General features: G+C 32.8%; 1 long non-coding RNA gene across 3 annotated transcripts in view; it reads left to right on the top strand.

Moving 5' to 3' along the window:
• LOC124358758 overlaps nt 1–21,917 on the top strand; it is a 99,546-nt gene that overhangs the window by 39,478 nt on the left and 38,151 nt on the right. Inside the window, exon 2 of one of the 3 annotated variants that reach the window (XR_006922068.1) lies at nt 7,321–7,559. This is a non-coding gene — a long non-coding RNA (uncharacterized LOC124358758). Of the gene's footprint in view, nt 1–7,320; nt 7,570–15,011; nt 15,062–21,917 lie in introns of those variants that run through there. The other 2 variants (XR_006922067.1, XR_006922069.1) reach the window with 2 other exon arrangements.

Genomic DNA, 21,917 nt, shown 5'->3' with positions numbered 1-21,917 from the left:
TTGCAATTTGTTCGTATTTACTTTTATGAGCCATATACAATCCATACTAAATCCATGCTACAATCCATGCTAAATTCGGATAGGGTCCGTCAAAAATTAGATTCTCACACGAGTAGTTTTATTCACTACTTTCATTCGAAGGTTCATGTTACTTCCACTTTGTTCATGTTTAATTAAAGTATGGGCCTTGTCTTTGGGATTAATCGAAACATAATTACGTGGTGTTTCGTTAAGGTTTCCAGCATATTTCTATTTAAAAAATGGCATGTATTCTGAGGCTCTTTCAATCAGCTGTATTTTTACTAAATAACGATCTTATATTTTCTATTTAGAAGAAGTATGTTTGAGAAAAATCTGACAGAAAAAAATATTACTTATGTAGTGTTTTCTGGAAAGATTGTATTCGCTGTATGTTCAATTTATGGTTCTTTGTGTTCAGCCAATCATGGCCTGTCAATAAATATAAAGATGACATTTGTACGCTTAATTGTTCTTGATCTTGTGCAACAGTCAGAAACTTAAAATTGCGTCATTAATCGTTCGTTACCTTAAGAGCCATGGTGCCGGTAATTCTTTTATAAGTGCAAAGATACACACAAAATCGGACAAATATTCACTTGTATTAAACTACTTAGAAGTTATAGAGGCACTACTTATCCCCACATACGCACCCACAAATCCTAGTGATGAAAGTAAAATAGAATTTCTAACATTTAATATTTCACTAAGCATATCGCAAACCTACTTCTTTTAAATAGAAAATATAATATCTATATTTCTTCCAAATAGAACTGATCCTTTCAAACCTTCCATTGTCAATAAAAAGTTTTAAACAAAAGTTGCTAGAGTTGTTTAATAATAACATCTACATGTACATTGTGCATATTCAAGTTATGTATCTCTTTTTTGTTTGTATTCGTGATATAAATAGTGATCAGGGAAAGATTCTTCTAAATAAAAAGGTAATTAATTTTCCGATTGAACTATGAGGTGTAAGTCTAGAAGGCTAATACTGTTCCAATAGCGCCTCTAGCACAGAAAGAGTCTTTTCTGAATCCCACCGTTTCTATTACCAAAGGCAGGAATCCAATAAAGGACGATCTATCTTTTCGGGAAGAATGAACGCTCGTATGTGATACACATATTTCAAATCCAAAACCATAATTGCCTTGAACGAAACCTTTTAGTTGTCTATAATAAAATGTAATATCTTGAACAAAAATTATTTACTTGTATATTACTACAGAAGGAAGGTTTGAATTATCAATTACAGTCTACCAGATATAAATTATTAATTTAAATCTGAGAAAAGGTAAAAAAATAAATGAAAGGTCAGTTTTGTTTACTGGCATTGGTTACAACGCCATGCTATTCACGAGGGAAAAGTGTCGTATTTCTTACTAAACTCCAGGGTATACAGTATTGATTTAATTCCATCTGAGAGCAATTTCTCTAAGATCAAGAAGGAGTATATTGATACCCGGGTGCGGCGCGGCGGGTGGGTCGCTATAAAGGACCTCTCTTTCCCGCGTGTTAAGGGATTTCAGGGAATTGAGAGAAGGGCCGAGTTTGTGAAAGAAATTTCCATTTCAGCCCCAATGCACCCTCGCCAGTCCCCTCTCCCCTTGTCCATCCATCTTGGGGATAAGGCTTGCATCTCAAACACCCCCTCCCACCACTCCTTACCGACCGACCCTAAATGATCTCCAGTGAAAACCAAGGCATCTGGAATAACAATGTACCCGATAATGAATGCAATTGCGATCGCTTTCATCTTGACTTCTTTCAAAACTGTTACTTAGGGTGTCTTTGTGTGGGTGTAATCAGATTTTTAACTCTTAGTACGTGGTTTAGAGTTACTCCTGTAATGAAAGAGGGTAATAATTATTACAAGTCTTCTTTACAGTATTTGCTTGTGTTTCCCCACATAAGTGTTGACATGTTCTTGTTTCATATAAAATTAAAAGTCCTGAAAAAGGACTGTTTTATTTTTTACTTTAAAAATAACCATTTTTGTAATAAAAAATACCTGTTCAGTAATGTTGTCCTAAAATGTCTTATTATAGCAATTCTTGTGCATTTATAATGCCATGTGAAAGTTAAAATACTTAAAAGCTTGTTAGTTCATTAAATAATTTATATTGTATATTTAATAATTTTACTCGGACAACTATACCAATTAAAATATTCAAAAACATATAGTACACCCCATTCATAAACAGAAGTAATATGGTCAGTTACAACACTTTAACAAAAGTGTAATATCACGTTACATTATTTTTATCGCAACACGTTAAAAAGCTTTAAAAGCACTGTTAACAGAAAAAGAGCGTACAAAAGTTTGTAAAAGACACAGGCACCCACTTTACCGTTTATAAATTACACATTACGTGGAAGCAATTGGGTGCAGAACAAATATTCGCAACCTTTTATCTTCCAGTCGAGACGCCTTTCTCATTTTTGCGACTTGTGTCTCATCTTTCCCCATTGTTCAACTCCATTTGTCGTGTGCTTGAACAGCTTCCCGGCTACAGCACGGCTTCTGCCATTCCGTCCATTCGGGCACAACAGCCTGTGTAACTGTGGATATTAATATCGGCTGTTGTCCCTCTACCCGGCTGTTTGTTACTTTATTATTGCTGCTGATAAACACGAATAATATTGTTGAAAATAATGTTGTATTCTTCAAGAATAGACCCACTCATCGTGGTATTTATGTACCTCCTTTAAATACATCCATTGAAAGTGAAAAAATGCGCACATTTTTCGAGTAAATATCACTAAGACCCGACTGTATTGGTGGTATTATTGATTTCATTCATAAAAACAGTGGGAAACTACTCTTCACTACGTTGTTTTTTAGTTGTAGAATCATGGGAGACGTCTTATAATTATTATATAAAAATAATATTTTTTATATTAATATAAAAATTTCCTGATATTTTTATTGGTTATTAAGAAACAAATCACCATATTTTTACAACCAAAACTAAGAGCGTAAAGGTGTTAAACAGAGTACAACTCAAGGTCGTTTCACTACAGCCGGGTCTTGATATTTTTTACTCCTTTTGTTTTGATTGGTAGAAAGCTAAATCTTCTCCTGTAAAATGGGAAAACCAAAGTAAAATCTTTTTAACATATCACAAAAATATGATAGATTTTACTATTAAGACTTTGGATTTAAAATAAACACTTAACATTTCAAAATATACCAATTGTGAATAAGAACCTTCTCGGAAGAAGGTTCTTGGAAATAAGATAGTCTCCAGATACTTAAGAAAGTTAGTAAGGAGATTAGTGCTCGTGTCTTTTAGCGAAGGGGTGGCTACGCAACTGGTTCCATCTTCCAATAATCCTGCTGTGAAGAGAGCATACAAAACTAGTTAGTGGAATGATGATGCGCGTGGACATTACGCGGTCAGGGTCCGGGTCATCCCTTGACCGGTGGTCACTCCCTGACCCCAGTCATTAGGCGCACACGCTGGACCGGTCTTTGGGAAGGGGTAACTCACTTTAGCCTCCCATAAATTGCCTTTCCACTATATGGCAACATTTGATACTCATTTTTCAATATTAAAGATTATATGTGCTAGTGTAGTGTCTTTTCCATTAAGTTAGTTTTCCGTTAAATTAATCTATAGTTAGGCAATTAAGTTAGTGAAAGTATATGCCACACGAATCAAAAACTGGTTGTTACGGTGATTGAATTTTTATATACTTGCTATGATCATGTTAAAATGTACCAGTTTTTTCCAGTTTAGTTAGGCCATTAAGTTAGTGAAAGTATATGCCACACGAATCAAAAACTGGTTGTTACGGTGATTGAATTTTTATATACTTGCTATGATCATGTTAAAATGTACCAGTTGTTTCCAGTTTAGTTAGGCCATTAAGTTAGTGAAAGTATATGCCACACGAATCAAAAACTGGTTGTTACGGTGATTAAATTTTTATTTACTTGCTATGATCATGTTAAAATGTACCAGTTTGTTTCCAGTTTAGTTAGGCCAATTAAGTTAGTGAAAGTATATGCCACACGAATCAAAAACTGGTTGTTACGGCGATTGAATTTTTATATACTTGCTATGATCATGTTAAAATGTACCAGTTGTTTCCAGTTTAGTTAGGCCATTAAGTTAGTGAAAGTATATGCCACACGAATCAAAAACTGGTTGTTACGGTGATTGAATTTTTATATACTTGCTATGATCATGTTAAAATGTACCAGTTGTTTCCAGTTTAGTTAGGCCATTAAGTTAGTGAAAGTATATGCCACACGAATCAAAAACTGGTTGTTACGGCGATTGCATTTTTATTTACTTGCTATGATCATGTTAAAATGTTTGCACATCAGAAAAGGAATATTTTATATATAACACATTTGCAGATTTTTCTATGGCTTTATTATATAACTCAAATCAAAACCTATTTATTATGATGATTAGAGTATTATTTTTATGTGAAATAATGGTCTTTTTATACTCAAATTCGTTATGAAAATAACAAATGATTGAAGGCTTTGTTGCCAGTGCCATAAACTCCTCAAGTATTATAGTTCAATAATGGCCATATTACAATTATGTATCAAAATATTGTTAGATCTTTCTTTACCTGCGTAGTCCTTTAATCTGACGATATCTCTCAAATCACCCTATTTATTATGATGATTGGGGTTTTAGTTTTAGGTGATTTAATGCTCGTAGCGTACTCAACTTCCAGGTTTAGAAAGTATCACGAGGTTGAAGTTAACTGTGGTTCTAGCTTTGTCAAGTGTCATAAATTCGATAAAGCGTATTAAGTTTGCATAATGTAATAGTTTTATTCACTACTCTATTAGACGTCGTATTAAACTTTATTGAAATGGTTTCAGCATGACTGCAGTTGAAGTACGTTGAACAGTTTTAAGTACTGCGTAATGTAGCTAACACTACTTAGTTTAGTCAAACCCGTGAGTTAATCTGTTTGAACAAACATTTTGGAAACGTAATACAAACCCAAAACAAACAATGCAAATGTATGGTTATAAAAAATTATTTATTACATTCTAGTTTTTTAGCAGTTGCTATTTCATAAAAGCAGTGAGTTCTATAATATGACAATATTGTTAATAACGGTTCCTTTTAGTTATCAATAACTAGACAGGTTATCTAATTACTTTTCCTCAGTACGATGCGCTGTTTAAAATATCCAACCATGATCCAGATTAAAGTAAGCAATCAGTATAACACAGTTATTAAATAAATGTGTTAAATACAATATATTTTGGGAACTTTACTTGGGAAACCAGGCATGCAATAAGTCTGAAATAACGAGTTTTACATATTGTATAGTATTTAGTACTTTAATTTCCTAAAAACCTTTGGAAAATAGTAAAAAATGTCCTGTGGTTTTATTATAATGCTACATTCAGCAGTACAACCTCACTTCCTGTTGTTAACACATTCTACACTAATTTCCTTTATATTTTAAGATGTTTGTCACAGCCTGCTATAATCTGTTTTCATAAGATTATATAAAAACTTCCGACCCATATAAAACTTGAGACTATATAAATCAGACCCAAACTCACTGGAACTTTGCTTGCATGAAAAACACAGATTCCAAATTAAATTTGGTAAAGCCTGTCTAGAATTTTATTTTTAGGTTTAAAAACTCTAAACTTGGAGTAACTAACGTAATAATATATTAAATGAAGGCTCTATTGTACAAACTATTGTGCTTCAGTAGAGGGCAATAACACCAGGAAAATATATGATTCATGGACTGATTAAAATTAAACGATAAAAATAGAATAAAAACGCCAGAGAAGCACAAGAAAACATTAAGAAAAATTATTAGAAAGAAGAAAAGAGGGTAATAGTTGTGAACATTACCAGGTTGATTTTATTGCAGAGTTTAAGTGCATTTATAAAGTATACAATGACTACAGACATTAAATGTTACACAACACATTTAGCCCACTTATTAGTAAATAAATCCCATACAATTCATTTGGATAGTTTAATTGTAAGGAAATTAGAAACATTTTATATTTAAAACGTGCACATTAAAAAATATAAGTAGATAATTTATATTTGAAATATATTTAACTAAAATAATATATTGCATTAGTATATATTTACAAAAGTGTGTACATAATAGCTGTCCAAACTGTTTCTTGTATAGATCTTCTGCTTACACATTTAAATGCTAACACATTTCCTATTTAAATAGCATAGCTTTCTTCGCCGTGCACGGTATAATAACAACCTGGTATAACGTAACTATTCTCATTTTTTAGAGTTTAGAGTGGAGAAAGTTTTATATTCTCTGGGTGCTTTCTAATGTTTTTACGGTATATGTAGCAATCTTTTGATTATACAGGGTGTCCACAAATCACTCCATCAAACTTCACTATTTTATTTGTCAGGTCAAAATAAATAAGAAGTTATGTAGCGCCTATACAATATTTTTTGTTTTTAGGAAAACATTATTTATTTACGCTAAATAAACTCATAAAGTTCAAACTTCGCAAAATAATTATGCTCTTTATGAGGTTTTTTTAATGTTCAGAAAAATATATACATTTTCAAAATGGTGGGCATTATCAATTTTCAAACTGTAATAACTCAAAAACGGAATATTTTACGCAAACCGAGTTATTAATGCTTTATTAGTGGCAATCAGTAACATCTTTACTATTCCGTTATTAAGTAATAGTAGTGAAATAAAACTTGATATCAAAATGTTCATATGAAATTCATTCATACTTCACTATTCTTGTACATTTTTCAATAAATTTCCTTTTTGTTTGAGTTATAGTTTGAATATTTTATATGGCAACCAATTTTAAACCTCATATGATATTGTTCTGACACCTTTTGTAACAGGTAACTAGACAAAACATTTTTTTAAGTTTGAACTGTATACCTTTATTCAATTTTCAGATATAATGTTGTCATAAAAACAGAAACAGACAAAAACTAAGATAGGCCTATACTTTACGAAATATTTCTTAAATATTTTAACCTGACAAATCAAATGGTAAAGTTTGACAGAGTGATTTGTGGACACCCTGTATAATTTGTGTAATGCTCCATAATCGTAGTATCCTTTGAACTGTAACATTCAATCCTATACTGTGGGTTTGTCCGTAAGCTTAATCACTCTTTGAGGTAAACTTTTACTACCTTAAAATGTAATATTTAATTACGAACTCAAAAGTAAAACTAAAACAATATATATATATTAAGTAAGAAATTGCAAACATCTCTGAAATCAATATAATTATTTGATCGATTTTACCTTCACAAGACGTAATATATTGTCTCTTTTCTTCAGGTCGTGCTTCCTTAGAGAAGGGGACAACATACGAGACACGCGTGGGGTCAGAGGTCGGGGGCAGTAATTCTTGACCGGTGGCCTCCGCAGACCTCCCAGCACGCCCCTAGAGAGAGGGTCAGCCTACTGGTCAAACAGGGCGGTATATCATACGCTGACAACACAGCCTTTGTCCTCGACTGATCAACATGACAGGGGTGTGAATCGCTGTTAATGCAACATTGTCTATCTGGTCAAAGGTGGGCCAATGTGAGTTATGTTCCTAGTAAAGTGTGTTATACTACATTAATACATTATTTAGCTGTGTTGCTGAATAAAATATCTACCCGTGCTACAAAAGTATCTTTTAATTTTCAAAGATCCCTTGCTCTTTTTAGTTACACTCGTACACGGATGGTGTTTATCCTTTTCACACCATCCTTAAAGATATATCTTTTCTCACCAGGATCGATTTATCTGAACCTTCCCTCCGAAAGCTCCGCTATTGTGTATTGTGACCTGTTAGACAGAGGTGGGACGATGTTATACCTGGAGCCGCGAAAGGGTTGTAACTGTAGCTGGGGGCGGCAGCGACCGGAAGCGGAAGGTAGATACAGTACAATACTCGGCGACGATCCGGAAGCCACATCTGGGTCAGGAACAGGAACTGGGAACTGCTGATACTGTATCCAGACAGGGTTACAGTTATGGCGGACTATCTCGTTGTTTGCTAGGTCCCTTTATACTGTCGAGATTACTTGAGATACTGTTTCATACCATCCTTATTTCCTCCTATTAAAATACAATTCATAAATATCAGTAATTCGTATTTTTATAAAAACATTTTCAGAATAAAGCAAGAAAAATAAAATGTTCTTTTACAACAAAATGTAGGAATTTATATCAATAAACTTGGTTTTAAATACAAAAAATGTTATTATTAAATAAAGCTCCAACTATCGCATTAGAGGTATGTACAGAAACTAACCATCTCTATGTAAATATGTGAATTTTCGGATATATACAGTATGTGATAAATACACGGTGAGCCAAAAAGTCCTGGCAACACTGGAATATTTCCTGAGAAACGAACTTTACAAAAAATAGTTATAAAAACACTGTCCTCACTTGTTCTATTTTCGGGTTTTATGGGGTCATTTTAGTTTTGACGTGACAACGTCTTAAATTAGGTTGCGGCTCGGAGTCACTCATGAAAAAGTGTAACGCCCGGTAACGTTACTATGCCCGTCCAGTGGGTCCGCCGCACGGGATCCGCACGGGATAAAGCAGATAACTGTGGGTCCGCCGCACGGGATAAAGCAGATAACTATGTTTATTCGTGAAAATGTGGAGTGCTTAGATTCGTCATTTACAACAACTACAACAATAAAGGTAAATAATTGTACACTGATATTTCATTATCGTAAACTATGATTGATTGATTAATTGTTAGATTGACACAAAAGTTGAGAAACTGAGTTTATAGGTTATGTCATACTATTGACAAATGTTGATAGTGTTAAGTAAAATTATTAGTTATCACTCTGCAATCAATCGTAATTCAGTCGATTGAGAAGAAACAGCGCGTATTGCTAGTCAAACATTTAAAATAACAAATTATAACCTCTAACCTGTCATAACAGTGCGACCAAACAAACGAACTAAACCGACCAATCACCACGCGCGGAGTTAGAATTTAACTGTGTTTAGCAAGAATTTCAAATTCCAATTTTAGTAAATGTTTTATTCAACTTTACCATTTACAATAACAAATTTTAATTAATTTCAAATTATGTACAATGTTTTAGTAAACAAAATATATTTCTATAGTTAAAATTTGTGCAATTCTTATTTTCATTCAATTCCTTGTTCCTATTGTGCAATTTAATAATATTCATATAAATAAATATTCTACCGAGAAAAAGACGTTGTCACGTAAAATCTTCGCCCGTAAAACCGACTTTACAGGCAACCATAATTTTTTTTTTTTTTTTTTTTAACAGTTAATAAAAATAAGGAAATGAATATATTTCTTGATTTTAAATTTGTTAGAAAATAATATAACACTTTCGTATTAATGTCTTGTATCTATTTTATTATTCGCTTTCTGAAACTTTGTGTGTGTGTGTGTGTCTGTGTGTGTGTGTGTGTGTGTGTGTGTGTGTGTGTGTGTGTGTGTGTGTGTGTGTGTGTGTGTGTGTGTGTGTGTGTGTGTGTGTGTGTGTGTGTGTGTGTGTGTGTGTGTGTGTGCACCCCACAATAATTAATAATTTTATAGCTGCTTATAACATTTATATTATAGCCGTTGAAAAAATAAATACATATAATAATAACGCATGAAAGATTATTAAGGTAATTAGTCTTCCAGCAGTTAAATATGTAAAGAATTTCAAATCATAGCACGACATAGCCTTTGTGTATAATTTGAAGAAAGTAAACGTGTATAAGTTTAAACGTATTCGTGTTATCTTTTGACCAAGTAATACCTCCCTAAACTTGGTGAAAGCGAAGTTTTATGGGTGCCGAGGGAGGCGAGGCGAAGTTGGCCCAGAACAGATAATGGAGTATGTAATACGTTGCTCGCAGTGGTAGAACTATAGCAGGTAGTTTGTTTAATTCTCTCTGAGGCTGACTCAGCAAGGCGTGTAGTCGCGTCAGCAGTTTGCGGAGTCGGTCCGCCGCGTCGTACCACGCTCCACCGTATTCAGCACATACTCCGCCAGTAACTTGCCTACAATGCGCTCCCCTTGAATTGCTGACGAACTTGCGAGTTCCACTCCGTGCCTGATTAGTGCCGCTTCAACCTGTATCATCTTGTTTGAGTAGTTGGAGTCTTAGGTGAATTAAAATTGAATCAAAAGCCAACATTGATATTTCAAGTTTAGATGCTCTGCTGAAAGACTTCGTGTTGAATACATCACTGATTAATCAACCACTGATCTACTTCTTACGGTTGATAACTGTTTGAGAGTTTATATAACTTAGGAATATCAAATAATAACTAAATCTTACATTTTGGGCAAGAATAATGTTTTAATTTGAATTTAATACACGTTTTTAACATTTGTATTTCTCAATCGCGGTTTAAACTCAAAATGCTCACTTTTGTCAACGTCATAATATGAGTTACAATACAATAATTGACAAAAAATTTTACTTCAATAATTATAATAGTATATCCGGCAAATTGTGATTGGATAATCAATTTACTTTCGTTATTCAAATACATATTTTTCTTTTCTATTACTGTATGAATTAGCTGGCCTTATTACATCTTTTAGGCTTCGAAAATTATTTAATTAGGGCAAAATATATCTAATTACAACATACAACTTAGAATTGCTTAATATTCCTAATATGAATAAAATGTGTATGTCGTATTTAATCGTCATTTATTCATGTCCAAAAAGTGTTGTTTGAATCTAAGTAATTTAATCTGCAACCAGTATATAATTTATATAATCAATTTAAATTTAATTTAGTTTAATTTGTTAATATTTTAGACCACTATTTTCATTTTATTGTTGTTACATTGTTTTAAAACTGTTTAATATTGTTACTAGTTGGATTATTATTTAATTTGTACTTTTGTGGTGTTCATATCATATTTTGTTATTATACTATATTCCGCATGCAAAACTTCTTGTTAAATTCGTTAAACCGTTGAAATGTGACAGTAAATGAATACAAATTACTGAACCACTGTTCACATAAACAAAAGCCCTTGCAGTAAAATTTAGATTGTATAGGATAATATGCTGAGTACACAGAATAATATATGCAGTCTCTTTTAAAACTACAAAGTGTTTTTTTGTTCATTATTTTTCAAGAAAATATTGTTCAGCTTTATTATAACTCAGAATTATTTACTGTCATCCATTTAATTGTACATGGGCTTTAAATTAAAAAGTACAAAATTATCCATAAATTTCCTAGGCGAAATATTAAATACTACTCTTTAAAGATTAGTACCCTTATGTAAATGTTTCGTTTTCCATCACAGCATTTTAAAGCATGTATGCGTAGACCATGCTTAAGTCAAAATTCTTTAGTTTATATTTAGTCCTCCAATATTGTTAGTGTTAGGCATTCAGCATCTAGGTCACTTCGTTTATGAGTATACTAAAACAAATTACGCTTTATTTCTCATAACCTGTATTTACCTAAGCCTTTTCGTTCGTTTAAACTAAGAAGTTGTTCAGTTATGCATTCTTCAATTGTGCTCACCTTCGCTAGTAGTAATTCAACACCTTTTGATCTATTAGTGAAATTGAAAGTGACGTAAGCCAGAGGTGCAATGCGCAGTGCACAGCATGATACACGTCAGATGTCAGGCTGTACTTGTCATGCGCGCCGGCAGTCACCGAGCCGTGCGCAGGCGCACAATGCGGCTGTGACACCCCGTGAAGACAGTCGTTAGCCGTTTCCGCACGGCCGTGTTTGCGGGGTGCGCAAAACAACGGACCCCTCACCCCAAACACTTTTTGCATAGCCCAGGGCAGATACGGTAGCCGACATCCTTTTTTCATGTATATCCTATTCCATACATACATTATAGCGCGCAGTTATCGGCCGCTATACAACCCTTTAATTTCGCTTCTATTCAAATAATTTTTTTCATCCCGACCCTTTCCGAATAGTGTCTGTAGCCACCCTTAGAGGACACTATTTTTTCTCACCCCTCGGGGTCGGGACAGGTCCGGGACCCCTCGAAAGCTGAGAAAGAATAAAAAATACTAGGTTTCGTGTTTTGCATTTCCTTTTCAAACAGATGCGTCCGTTCGTCCTCACCCCACGGGTAACCCTTTCGCACCCCTAGACATATATTTTAAATTTTTATACGGATGTTGACTACACATAAAAAATCAACTTTTGAATAACCAAATGGTTTATTAGGGTCGGAGAGTCGCCTGGGAACGGGTCTGGGTGGCCTAGTCGCTTCAGCACTAACGAGACTCCATTGATGATGTGATTTCTAATTGTTAGCCTAATTAGAAGCCAGCTAACTAAGCTAACTCCGCCCTCTTGTGACGTGACCGACCCTGTTTACTCCACAAAACCACGCTAATTACCACTCGTGTTGCACCTTTGAAAACTCTTTTGTTTAAAACCTTTTCACTTTGCTAAATATGTCGCACAGTTTACAGGACACAAGAGGTAATATTTGCAATTAGGTTATTTCCAACATTTCTATACGGAACTTTTCGCTCCGGATGAATAAATTAATAAGTGATATCTTCTAACATTTTACTGCCTTACCCCGAACTATTCATTAAAGTGTCGTATACACTCTATAAATGAATTAAAGATGAAACACGTTTTCATTAAAACCCTATTTAACTCGCCACAGCTAGTTTTTAATGTCTGTTTTATTTTAACACCTTTGCTCATTTCAAATTACAGAAAGATAATTTGACGTCCGTTACTTTGAAACCATTTCTTTTTAAACGGTACTATCCTTACACTTATATTCCCGGCAATAAGATGAAAACAGAAGTATTCAGAAGTATGTTAAGCTTTCCGTGAAATTTACTTTAATATATGAAAGATAACATGTAAATAAATACTAAATATCTTTTTCCATATTCAAATGCAGTGATAATTTTACATGTTTTACCTCTAATATTAACAGATTTACGTTCTAAGCAGATCTCTTAGATCATCCCATCCTCGTTTCATATACATATATTCCAGAAGTGAATAGTATACCAGAAGTTCAACCGCTAAACTAAAATTACATATAAAGTTAACTCAACGTAACTCTTTCAGGAGTACTTTACTGATTTCTTTACTTGATTTCTGTAAACATTTTCGAAACCCATGAGTCTGTTAAATACCTCTTAACTCTTTTATGTATTAACATCAACTGCCTAATTAACGCATACAATAATAACGGAACCCAACAAGCCTATTAAAATAATCTATATATTAATGTCAAATCCACGAACAAGCAATTTTGGCTATGCAAACACTACTGGGGTACATTTCTACAAGTTTATTATCAGATGTGAACGGGCTCTTAAATTGCCACTTATGTATTACATATTACTCTTTCTCCTCCTAAGTTACAATAACAAGGTAGGGGTACGCCACACCATGTGTCGTAAAAGTTTTCGCTGAGGTTGCATGTAATATTTCAAATTCATAGCTAATTTCATTCTGGAAATTTCCTGCGGACAGATAGACAGACATATAATCATAGAAAACAGAAGTTGACATAAAAGCGACGCTTGTCTTGTAGAAATAATGTGTCATGCAAAATTTAAAGACTACAGATTAAACCTATCTCGACATGCTGCTACATGATACATTCACATTTTTTTCAATTAATTCGGTTTCATACAGTATAAGTGTTGTAATGTGTCATAAGTGTTAGGTCTACACACAGTCACTGGAAAACTATATTGTATGTGTTGGGATAGTTAGGTTACGTGTATTAATATATCACACGATTGAATCTCCTATGGGTGTATTGAGTTTGTTTGCAAGTTTATTTATTTTTCTATTTTCTTGTTGCCATCATCGTTATCCATAATACTAATGTAAAAATATCCATTAACGCTCAGCCAAATCCCATGGAGTGACATCCACCTTCATCAAACTCCGTGTTCCTCAGACAGAAATGAAGCCTCAAGCACAATTTCAAGTCTACACGTATGTCTAGTAGCTAATATCAGCTTTATAGATTCACATCATGTCGGATCATCGCTTACACAACTAAGTTATTATAATATTCCAGCCACTGTGTAGAGAGCCAACCGATGTTAAACTGAAACTGAGGCAACGTAATCTTTAGTGAGACCGAATTTAATTTAATGGTTGTTTTAGCGATATTTTGACGCGATGTGAACCGGAAATTTTAGCCTCCACAATTTAGTGTAAAGATACTTTGGTATTATCCAGAGGCTACTCTGTTCCTATCTAGTACATATTACACGATATAAGTAGGTTTACATTGTTATAAATATACCAAGTTATATAGTGGTACCAAAGTTAAAGTTAGGAGTTCTCACGTGATCAGAGCTTGGATTTGGGTACTATTTCGAGGAATGTTTTTTCACCAGAAGTGCGGTGTGACGAAGAAGGTGTCAGGTAGACGTGTTAATAGACAGGTTACTTCGTACAAACTGTAGGTCAGTTCGATATCCAGATATCGTACGGACAGACAGACAGATTTGACAATTGTCCAGCCCCACGAGTGATACAGCTTAGCCAAATACAGTCCAGTAATGTGATTAATGATAGATAAGGTAGGTAATGATAGACGAGGTCTTCTTCATATATGGTTTGGAATATCAAAACATCGTCTCGAATCCCTCAACTATTTATACTCGTAAATATTTCTATTCTAATTTTCCAGTTTGCCACACAGTATAAATAGTGGGACATTTATCACCGTTCCTGCGATTGTTTACTCAGCCTTTTTATGGCTTATGGTTAACAGTACGGAACCATCAATCACGTGTTTGCTCTGGCTGAATGGTGTCTAGGAATTAAAACCATTAACAATTTCATTGCCGTCCACTGATAAATAATGAGGAAGCGATGGAGAGCTGCCGAACCTTATTTACCCGGAGCCAGAGAACGGCACCGGCGCGGTGACAAAGCCACGACACCCAAACATTGAAAAAAAGAGGTCAGGGTGTCAACCCTTCCGGGCCGCACAAAAAACTGCTGTGAATACAGCGCCAGGCGATCTATCAGTCACTGTGCCGCACGGTACGGAGCGGCAGGCGCGGCGGGGCGCGGTGACTGTTAGTAGGTGAGTGGTTCTAGTTCTAGTCTGATATATAGATCACCTGGCATCACAACAACTATGATTTATTAACAAATACCTTTAGAAATAAGCTTTTGTTATGGCGAACATTTGGCGCACAAAACTTACCATAAATTAATAATCGTTGTTGATCCATTCAGATTTATTTGTTTTTTTTTTTTCAAATAAAAAAAACCGTCAACACGACGACATATAATTTTTTCTAATTAATATTTATAATTTTTCTACAACACAAACTATTTCCAAAACAAAATTGGATAATTTAGATTAGATAATGATTAAGTTCTGGTGCACATTAAATAAATCATGTTAAAAATCATTTATTTATAATTGAGTTTTATCACCTTTTTAGCGCGTTATTAGACTTTAATCGATTTTATGACGTGGCTTGTATTGTGTATTTAGAACAGACCCATTCTTAATCTTAAATATACCTATCTAATGCATCTAGTCTTAAGACTTTTGAAACAATACTATAGTATAATTTTTGCATAACGAAATTACGAGAATAAATTGTACTAGCTTATAATAATAACATTTTCCGGTTATTGCAATAACTTATATGACACATATTCAGTGTTACTTAAGTAATTAATTTAAAATAAAACTCATTGAAACTAGAAAACAGAAAAACAATAAAACAATTCGTACATGAAATAGATTACAATGTGTACCATATTTTAAGACTTTAGTTTCATTCGACATATACTAATTTGATCATATCTAATTTGTATTCATTACATAAATTCATTTACGCTAATCTTACTTGTTCTAGGAAAAAGGTGCAATACAGCTAGTACTATTATTATACATATATTTATATGTGCATGTATTTAGATGTATCATTAGTAGTTCATCTAATTATATAACAAATATATGTTTTATTATCTTTATAACAACTATTCGATTACAGATAAGCAAGCGTACATACTTACAATGACTCTTCAAAAAAACTCGATAGAAGCATGATGACACATTATTAAATGCTGCCAGCCAGCAAAGCATAGTGTATACTTTGTGCTTATCAATATTGTACATATCTGTAACCTTTCGAATTTAAATGCCTGATTTTTGTCTAATTTAAGTAAACATTTATTCTTTATTTCATAACATATAATAAGATAAAAAATCGTAATTTCACACAAAATAACTCTGCCATATCTATCCAAGTTAATGCTTCCATTATTAGTTAATTAATTTTCAAAATGATACCGTTGAGCTTAATGATAACCTTAAATTATTTATTATTCTTTAATTGTACTTACTCGATGTCCTCTCCACAAAATGCCTACTTTACTAACAGATATAAGAAACTGCCAGCAAGCACATCAACTCGTTGGTTACTTTTTTAAGTAAATAAACGGATGCAGATTGTGTCATACTCAAGTCGCTACGAACCGGTGAGCAGCATATTCCGAAAGTTTGCCGTAATTAAGTCGATAGGCTCGTGTATTCCAGTGTTTGGAAGTTGCAAATTACGTTCGTAAAACTTTGAGAAGTCAACATTTAGTAACCTTTCGGAGAATTTTGATAAAATTATTATAAGATTGCTTTAGAAAATGCTAAAGAATGTTTTTAAGGAAATCCTATAGCAGAATTGTAACCATGAAATACAGTAAATGTGAGAAAAATAATATAATTATCAGATTTTCCCTTTCTTGACATTCAAGTTGAAGAACAAACGAGCTAATCCTTCACATAATTTTAGTTTAAGAGTAACATTTAATTTACAATTGTGCATAAAATTTATTTCCTGATAGTTAATAATGTTAATTAAAAAAGTAAATCAACAATTATAAATAAATGCAGTTTTACTTTTAATAATAAAGCAATGACAATTTATATAAATATTAACTCGAAAAATGCTAATTAGCAAATATTTCAAAATTTTTTTGACGTATAAAAACAAGCTAAAGCCAGTCGTCAAGATTTAATTTGAACTGTTTGTAATTTTTGTATAGTAAATTGAAAAGTTGTACTTATAACGTTTACCTGACATTTATAGCTTAATAATTCACAAGATATGAAATTAAAAAAAAATTATTACTCATATAAGAACATCAATTAATTCTATTAAATTTCAAAATGACCTCCTTGATTAAATTTTAATAAAACACATAACATTTGTTTATAAAATACATAAAACAGACTTTAACTTTATTTGTATTTATTGAAATATGACGTTTTAGTTGAAACCATTTTTAAATTAAAATAGGCCATTTTTATCACTTCTAATGTTGCTCATGGATTTTTAGTGAGCACTCTTGATTTATCAGCCTTTTATTCATAATCCTAATTTACCTAAAGACGTTAAATAATGATAGTCGAAAGATTTTGATCGATTCGTGTTTAAAAATCTCTGCCACCTCTGATACTGTATTGATATTAACAGTAGAACTAATACAACTAGTCCACGTTGAATTAGTATTTAGTAACTTGGAGTACGTAGTGATGACGAAAGTGGGAGATTCTAGTGCAGTAACTGGCGGTGTATAGAGAACGGCCTCTAGCCGTAGCCTGTAATCCTGTAGACCGTGAGAGCGGTAATGAGAATATAACTGTGTCTGTAGTTGAAGGGTTGAGAGCACCCCTGGCTACCTGCCCAGCTCCAGCATCCCTCTCTCCCCAGTACACAGTACCTGTTCAGGTACCGGTGCGGTGGCCGGACCACCTGATACGGTCGGTAAACAGTACAGAAAAACTGGAAACATTAGTAAATACAGATGTGACTCTGCAAATAATAACTGCAAACTGCGAGCGTTATAAATGAAGAATTGCAAGCACTCCAAAATAAACTAGTTTTTGGTTAAAATAAAACAATATAGGAAGAATCCACGCAACGAGTCCACAGCTTAATTCATTCTTGAGATATCCAGACCAAAACAGACACACAGGCAAATAGGCAAACACATGGACTGATGACAATTTTTCTCAGAAAATATTAATATACAAAATTTTCATTTCATATATTTTTTTTTTTTTTCTTGAAATAAATCCCTGAGTATTTGCTAATATTCGGCCAAATCCCTCGGGGGAACATGCACAATCATCAAACTTAATCTTGTCTATATAAAAAAAACTTATATGTCAAGGTAACGAAGGTCTCGATGGAAAGTATGACACTCTTGCCAACCACCCCACCAAATATCGCATGTTAAAATATCAAATATAGATCTTAGTCTGTTTCAAAATTTGTTTACTTTAGGGTGTTCTCGTTGTTATTATGACGTATAATAACAGAAAATAAATAAAATAAGGTGTTGATTTAGACGGTACGACGTGCCTAATAAAACACCACTGTTCTTACCTGAGCGCTGAAATTGCCACTGAAACATTATGTGATATAAGAGGAAATCCTCAAACGCCAATGTTGCTGTCCTTTAATAGTGGTAAATTCCTAGTACCAAAAGTTCAATTTCTACCAAGTTAACGTTTTGTAAAATATATGTCCATTAAAACCTGATTTCAGAAATAAATATTTTTATTTACCTTCAGCTGTTAATCTCCCTGCTATTTTTAACTAAAATATTTTTATTTTTAATTTAGAGTTAAAATAATTGTGACGATATCTTTCCAGGTACCGGAAAGTATAAGCATTATCATATGTGTGAGAGCGTAATTAATTATAATGTGCGGAATATGATTGAGGATAAGGTTATATATCCCAAAATAAAGAAAAGTTACATATCGAGTTAAAATTATGTATTTGCTCGTCCACACAAGGACTTATTCAATAACCCGTTCCAAAACGTTGGCTATGTTAATTATTAAAAATCAGTTATAAAAATAATAACAAGTAATATAATATTAAGTTAAGTAATAAAAATATTTGTATTTGGCTAAACAGATCACAGCAAGTATGTATTATATTTTACCGAGTAAAATTATTTGGTGAACTACAATTTACAGTTCTAGAAATCAGCCGTTAGAATATTACTAAAACCCTGGTGCGATACCTGAGGTAAAAGATATCGAAAGGTCGGAGGCGTTTGTCGAGCTAATCAGTCCCAGGACAAGTTTTAATGAACTGATCATCCTTATTCACCCTTTGACAACTCTATTATCGGCCAATTCCATCAAACCATTCGTTCTTTTCGGTTATTTGCTTCATTTGATCTACTCGTGATTGTATACAGGCCTATCCTTCTCGTAACTTCACAATACTACAACAAATGAGTTTTCTTTTTTTTGTTATATCATTTGGAACGATTATTTAAATGTATTCTATGATTATCTTCTTTTTATCTATAAGATATAATAATACTCTATGTTTAGATATTTTTAAGAACATATGAGAACTTAAGTAAACAAATTACTAGTAAAGAAGTAAAAATAGATACGTTGTAACAAACTATAATGAACACTTTCATTTAAATCTAGCGTTGATATTTGACCTCAATTTTTTATAAATTTTAGGACTTTAGGGAGATAATAAAGTAATAATATTTAGCACTACGTAGCATAGGTATATGTAATGTGGACGATTTAAGTGGTATTGAAGATCAAATTCGGTAAGGGAAAAAGAAATTAATAATTCTTCGTGAAAATTATTTTCTATACTGCAGAACTAAATACACCATGAAAATATTGTCCCTATGAAATATAAAATTTTTTTAAAATAAATTTTCAAAACGTATTAATTTATACTAATTTATGTATAAATTTATGTATTTATGTATTAGTATAAATTAATACGTATTGAAAATTTATTTCAAAAGATTTTATATTTCATAGGGACAATATTCTCATGTAAAATATATTCTCATATAATATTAAAATCTTTTCATATATCCCTATGAAATATAAAATCTTTTAAAATAAATTTTCAATACGTATTAATTTATACTAATACATAAATTTATACATTTATAAATAAATTAGTATAAATTAATACGTATTGAATATTTATTTTAAAAGAATTTATATTATATATATATATATATATATATATATATATATACACACACACACACAAACACACACACACGTCTATGTGATATTATGTGAGTATATTATTATATTGAGTGAACTAGTTTTGCATGACGCGTTGTATGTTGAATGAAGTAAATAAAAATATAATAAATTTATTCGTGGTCTCTGCCCGGGAGGTTCTCTGATCTTGAACCCACAAAAGAGGATAATCCTGAAGCACAACAAGGAGAAGAGGTAAGGAGGCCTATCTCTGTCCCTGCGCCGAATGTTCACTGTTATCTAGCAAGGTGTTGAGGCGCCCCTCAGTTTTTTGCCTCCCCGCGCTATCTGGCCGTCATTACGTGGCATTAGGCCCGCTCTATACAGACCCTTGAGTCACACCTTTCCCAGATCAGTATCAGCCTCTTCACAAATTGGATTCTCACCCTTTTTTGGAGTACGAAATTGGCTACTCTTGATGACAATGGGTTATAATTGGCATATTGTGTACAGCCGGGAAGCGTTAAATCTCAATATAAGAATCAATGCTATAGCGATCGCGATTTTAATAAAATAACTTTGATACCATTCACTTTTGAAATGCGATTATGTAGTAAAATGATTATCATTTGCGCCCGGCAAGTGAGAAATTTCGGTGGAAGGAGTACCTTTTTCTGCAACTGAAATTCATTTAGGCTATTGCTAATTATATCAAACGTTTTTGACAGGTATTAAGCTTTCAGATTTTTTTATAGTTTATTCATTGAAATGTGCACGACAAAAAAAGAAAGTCAAATACAAAATAATTATGGATGTTACGTAAGAGCTCTGTAGTGTAGTAGCTATTACTTTCCCATCGGTAAGTAGAAGATCTGCCTATAAGCTTAGTAAATACTTCATGTCCATAGATTTTTATTGAAAAATAACTTACGAAGGTTAATACAAACACAAATATAATCAAATTATCAATCTGGAAACCAATCGTGAGCTAATTATACATTTTGTGGTCCCAATTGAATATTTCATTACCGTCCTTAAGTAATGACATATTGTTAAAACATCTGTTTTGGTTATATTCAAAAATATTACTGCAACACCCTTAGATTCGAGTGCATTAGCCACAAAACTAGAAAGTATATCAATCGTAAATTATTTGTTCAAGATGTTAATGGCACGTAAAACTATAAACTGCCAATCAAAATGGAAGTTTCTAATAAACTTTGAAATGCCAAAAGCGGTAACAGAATCAAGGCCGAGGATGGCCGTTAAGCAGAAGGGGGTTTCCCTAGTTATTAATTAATTTACCAAGTGAAATTACGTATTGATTTTCTAAACCATTTGAAAATGTGTCTGTTAATTTGTTCAATAGGTTAAAAATTCAATTTCCATGAAACAAAGCTTTCCCTAAAAGTTATAAAAACTGTTTACGTATAAAATATATACAAAATATACAAAAAATATAAAAGTTTAAATTTCTAAAAAAATTCCCGTAAAAACTATTATACATATCAAATTGGGGGCTCAACTTTCTCTAAAAATACACACATTAATAATGTACTTTATATTTTTATTCCACTGATGTCCCCTGATTACTGACTCTAGCAAAGACTTTTCATTACGCAAATTATTTTTCGAAAGGAGGATAGTAAGTGCCTCTGGGTATTAAAATTAAAACCAAGGCAATAGAGAATACAATACGGAGATTCTGGAATTCTAAAAATAGTGAAACTAAACTATAAAGTTTTAATATTTGGAACAAAATTACATTTGAAGCAAAGTGAACGTGTTATATTCGCGGTCGAGAAATAATTGTTTACACTGATCTACCTTAAAGTGCTCGATTTCAAATTTTGAAAGTTCCAAAACCACAAATTGACTGCACTGACTTAAAAACTGTGGTTTTGCGGAAGTGTCAGTGAAACTCCGCCGA

This window comes from Homalodisca vitripennis, chromosome 3 (assembly GCF_021130785.1).
Source record: "Homalodisca vitripennis isolate AUS2020 chromosome 3, UT_GWSS_2.1, whole genome shotgun sequence".
Lineage (NCBI taxonomy): Eukaryota > Metazoa > Arthropoda > Insecta > Hemiptera > Cicadellidae > Homalodisca > Homalodisca vitripennis.
Note: the sequence above shows the minus strand (reverse complement) of the source record. Positions and strands in the feature narration are given on the sequence as shown.